Source organism: Microcaecilia unicolor, chromosome 10 (assembly GCF_901765095.1).
Source record: "Microcaecilia unicolor chromosome 10, aMicUni1.1, whole genome shotgun sequence".
NCBI classification, from domain to species: Eukaryota; Metazoa; Chordata; class Amphibia; order Gymnophiona; family Siphonopidae; genus Microcaecilia; species Microcaecilia unicolor.
The window spans coordinates 28,730,803-28,736,409 of record NC_044040.1 but is presented as its reverse complement, the minus strand read 5'-3'; the positions used below and the strand labels follow the sequence as shown (position 1 = coordinate 28,736,409).

Sequence of the window (5,607 nt, the reverse complement as noted above, 5' to 3'; positions counted from 1 at the left end):
TGAACATGTGCAGTTTAACAAATGGGTGGGAGTTCTTACATCACTGTTACAAATAAACTCAGAGGAAAAGGAGGTGTTTCTTGGCAAGCAGAACTTGTATCTAGGATCATTAATGACTGTTTTTAGGAATGCCCAGCCAGAGAATTGCAAAATATCTGCAAACATGTACATTTGTGTCTAATTTTCTCAGCTTTTATTGAGCATTCTGATTTCTTCACTTTGCACACTGCAGAATATAGTTTAGGACAAGATATGTTACCAAATTCAACAGTATGGGTGGTGATCATATTTGTACCTTACAAAACTACAAAATAAAATAATATTCAAAGTAACCTAAGCAAAATAAGAAAGACAAGTAATTGTATGTCCCTGTAATTTTAACATTTTGCTATATTTATAATGATGATAAGCTTATGAAAGTATAGTATAATCAATTTTGTTCTTTAATATTGACTTTTTATAGTTTGGAAGCTAATTTAGGGCTTGATTCACTATGGGGCCTTTTTATAAAGCTCTGGTAAGCACTAATGTGTGCTTACCACGGCAAAAATGGCATAACGGGGGGGGGGGGGGGGGGGGGGTGAGGATCCAAGATGGCGGCGCAGTGTCGCTGCACCAGTCGTCCTCAGAAAATGCTCCGAATCGCAGCTTAGGAGGAATCTGAAACCCTCGCAAGATGGGGAAAAGAAGAGGGAAAGTGAGAGAAGTTCCCTCAACTCCCACTGGAACTCACCCTCCGCAGCAAGCGACGCTGGAGCGATATGGGGTTAAGACGGGACCTAGACAATCTTCCCCCGCTACAGGTGCCGATACTCTTGAACTGGCCAGCAGTGAAGACGGGGTTTCCCTGAGCCCCATTGTATGTGCGGCTGGCTCCCCCGCAGCCAGGAGGAGGAGGCATGGATCTGGAGACTGCAATTCAGCTTCCAGAAGAGGAGCAGAAATTGCAGGGAGGGAGCCCGTCCATGCCAGAGATGGTGGAAGAAGGTCTGGTAGGCTTACAATTTGAAATGTCCTTCAAAAATACTTTCTAGTTTGAACCAGATTCCTCCAAACCCTCACTCCTGTTTCTCTACCAGGGTTAATTAACAAACCAGCCATAGTGACAATGGAGTCACTCTGGGACTTGACTTTCAATCTCCATTCCTCTTTACAAACTTTAATAACACAGTATTCGGTAGAGATTAAGGTTCTATCAGAAGCAGTGCTATTCCAAGAGCAAATAAACACACAACAGATTTCTGAGATGGAACAAATGGGAAAAAATGTACACCAACTTGAAAATCGGAGTCAAATTTATTTATTTATTTTATTTATTTGTAGCATTTATACCCCGCTCTTTCCCGCTCAATAGCAGGTTCAGTGCGGCTTACAATGTACGGATTACAAAGTATCACAGAAATAACACAGTTGAATAGAGTAGGACAAGAGGAAGAGATGTGGGGGGAGGATTGAGGTATGGTTAATGTTAGTGGTGTGGATTAGGTTCCTAAATTAAGTTGGGTCGTTTGGATAGGCTTGTTTGAAGAGGTAAGTTTTCAACAGCTTTCGGAAGGGTAGGTGTTCGCTGGTTGTTCGGATGGATCTTGGTATGGCGTTCCAGAGTTGGCTACCTATAACGGAGAAGTTGGATGCGTAGTAGGTTTTGTATTTGAGACCTTTGCAATTGGGAAGGTGAAGATTGAGATATGTTTTACTTTAAGATGATTAGAATACCTAGAGAATCAATCCAGGAGACTTAATTTGAGATTTACTAACTTCCCTAGGTCTCCATTGGTAACACCTTTGGAGATGGTAAAAAAAATACTTAATTGAGGTATTAGGGATGTCGAGGGATTTATTACCTCCCATTGTACAGATACAATATATTCAGAGTAATAAAGATCTTGCTGGAATTTCCCAAGCACAAATGAAAGAGGATATGAACCTAACATCCTTTATTGAATCATCACTGGATGTAATTACCCAAAGAACTACAGCATTGGTGTCTTTTGCTCTAGAAATGGATAGTAACACTGTTCTGAGACTTTTCTTCAGACTGTTTTTAGGATCAAAGATAAGAATTTATCCGGATCTCGCTAGAGACACGCAGAAGAGACGCAAAGCTTTTTTAGCAATGCGTCAAAGGACATTGGCCCTAGGGGCAAATTTTGTGCTTAAGTTTCCATGTATATGTCAGATATTGTATCAGTCAAAAAATGTTCAATTCTTTGAACCTAAACAGAAAATTTCCTGGTATCTAAGGAAGAGATGAATGTAAATGTGATAGTCAAGTAACAGAATGTACACTGTAAGATAGATTGGAGGAAAACTTTAGGTCAGCAGCATTCCCAGCTTTTTGATTTAATATGAATTAGAATAATTTTTCTTATTTTTGTATCATTATTACTTCTTTTTTTTTTTTTTTTTAGGTTGAAAGAAATAAGAATAATTTCAACTTATGTTAATAGAAATAATGGCTTGTAGACTATTACAAATTGCAATATTATATTGTTTTTGCTGTATAATAATTGATAAATAATAAAGAATTAAATCATTTTAAAAATGGCATAACATGGTGTCCTGTGGTAATTTTGGGATGTGCATGTGCTAACCACACGCTAAACAATACAATTTATTTTTTGGAGCAGAGGGCATATCTGGGGGTGGAGAGTGAGCATGCTTTATGCTGATCAATTAGCGCGTGCTTAGAGTGTGAACCCATACCACCTACACAATGGGTGGCAGAAGGGGCTCGCATGCTAATGGCCATGGGTTAATGGCGAAAATTAGCACGTGGCCATTAATTTGAAAAAAAAGAAAATTTGGCCATTATACCCCAGCTGTAAAAATGGCCTTAGCGCAACGGAAAGACCTGCATTAGGACACGCTAAGGCCACTTTTTACTGGGAGCCCCTTCCTCTTATTCTCTGGAAAGAGTTCTTGATGAATCAGACCTTTAGGGGTCGCTATTCAGCTTTAGGAGTTAATCAGACAAATATTCAGTTTCAAATTTTCTGCTCTGACCACCAGATAACTTTTGTCTGGACATCTGGGTATCCAGCTAGAAGTTACTGCTTAAAGTAAGTTGTGGCCAGTTAAAAATTAAAGCAGCAAAACAAAGCAGAGGTAGTCCAGAGGAGGAGAAGGTTCAAGTTTAGGTAAAAACACTAGTGTGCCTTTGTAAACAGGGCCCTTTATGTCATCCAAACTGATGAACTAAAAAACAAAAAAGTTGCAAAAAAATATAATAAAAATAATGTAAAAACATAAAAAAATGTTTTACACATGCTTTGCTAACACCGATATTCAGTACTATCTACTTAAGAGTTCACTGGTTTTGTCTGGTTGGATGAAGTACCTGTCTTCAATGTAAACAGATAAAGACATCTGGTTACATTTAACTGGGTATATTTGAAACATAAAATCTTCTTTGGGATCTTGCCAGATACTTGTGACCTGGATTGGCCAGTTTTAGACACAGGATACTGGTCTTGATGGTCCTTTGATCTGTCTCAGTATACACTTATATACATATGCTTCTTTAAATGTGTTATAAAGGTCTGACACGTGTTCAGACTGATGAAGACTAAAACCCATTACTCGAGCTATAATTCTGTTATGCCTTTAAACTAAGTAATTGTCCGGTCCTGACGTGTAATTTTCAACATATAATTTATTTTCTGGGAATGGTATTTTCAAGCAGAAAAAAAAACGAATGGTAATTATTCCATCTAGTTTCACACAAAGGTGTAGGTCTCACTTGGTCAGAACAGTTCAGGGTGAGCGTCTTCGCCATGCAAAGCAGACCTTGCCGAACAGACTTCTACGATCTATGCCCTGAAAACGGCAAGGACAAATCAAGATCTGGTATACATATGAAGTGTCACATACCTTATATAATCACAAACTCAATCTAGGTCCAAACTATATAATTGGTTACACATATTATACTAATTACTCTCTAGAAACCCTTTAACATTTAAAAAAATTCTTTATTAATAAATCAATATAATTTTCCTAAAATAAATCCGTTCCCTTAACCCATAGTTACACCCAATTAATCCATACACACTCACATTCACCAACACATTTAAAATTACACACAATTCTCCAAAATACTATTACAGTACAACATTAAATAACATATATCTGGCGATGTTTTGCATCAATATGAGATCATAGTTCTTTTATGGGCTCATTTTCAAAGCACTTAGCCTTCCAAAGTTCCATAGAAACCTATGGAACTTTGGAAGGCTAAGTGCTTTGAAAATATGCCTCTTAGTCACTTGTCAGTCCAGTGCTCTGAAGTCTCCCACCAAAGCAACCTTACTTCGAATCACTTTCAATGAATCAAAATCATCAGCTTTGTGGAGTAATAATGTTCTTTCTTACAACAGACCATCATAATATCAGTGATAAATCATGGGCAGTCAATGATGATGTCAGTCATAAATATCCAAGATGCCCATCTTCACTGTTAACAGTATCAAATATTCCAGATATATATATTTTTTGAAACCATTATTGCACTTCTTTTTAGAGTTTCACTCTTTCATATTCTTTTGGTATTCCACCATACGACCAGGACCCAACATGCTCATGTTTCGCTATAAAAGCGTCATCAGGGGTCTTGAATTTGGCTCATCCAGGTGGTGAGGTAGTCGAATACCAGCAATGTGGTGGCAAGCTCAACTGCTCTCCCAAACCTTATATAATGAGTTTGTCTTGTTGGGCAGACTGGATGGACCATATAGGTCTTTATCTGCTGTCATGTGCTATGTTACTATCTGCCTTATTTTCGAAAGAGAAAGATGCCCATATTTCGACCCAATTCGGGAGATGGGCGTCTTTCTCCCATGGGTGCCCAAATCGGTATATTCGAAAGCCGATTTTGGGCGTCTTCAACTGCACTCCGTCGCGGAAACGGCCAGAGTTGACAGGGGTGTGTTGGAGGCGTAGTGAAGGTGGGACTGGGGCGTGTTTATCGGCCGAGGAGAGATGGGCGTCCTCGGCCGATAATCGAAAAAAGAAAGGCGTTTTAGCGTGAATTTGGGTCACTTTTTTTGGACCCTGTTTTTTCACAACCAAGTCCCAAAAAAGTGCCCTAAAGGACCAGATGACCACTGGAGGGAATCAGGGATGACCACCCATGACTCCCCCAGTGGTCACTAACCCCCTCCCACCCAAAAAAAACAACTTTAAAAACTTTTTTTTGCCAGCCTGTATGCCAGCTTCAAATGTCATACCCAGCTCCATCACAGCAGTATGCAGGTCCCTGGAGCAGTTGTTAGTGGGTGCAGTGGACTTCAGGCAGGTGGACCCAGGCCCATTCCCCCTAGCTGTTACACTTGTGGTGGTAAATGGGAGCCCTCAAAACCCACCAGAAACCCACTGTACCCACATCTAGGTGCCCCTCTTCAGCCATAAGTGCTATGGTAATGGTGTAGAGTTGTGGGGAGTGGGTTTGGGGGGGATTTGGGAGGCTCAGCACCCAAGGGAAGGGAGCTATGGACTTGGGAGGTAGTTAACTTTTTTTTTTAAATTGTTACAAGGGCCCCCTAGGGTGCCCGGTTGGTGTCCTGGCATGTGAGGGGGACCAGCGCACTACGAATCCTGGCCCCCTCC

At 40.2% G+C, this 5,607-nt stretch overlaps 1 protein-coding gene across 1 annotated transcript in view; it reads left to right on the top strand.

The window, feature by feature from the left end:
* The window catches only part of CCDC146 (coiled-coil domain containing 146), a 221,081-nt gene that overhangs the window by 68,657 nt on the left and 146,817 nt on the right, over positions 1-5,607 (top strand). The window lies entirely within an intron of this gene.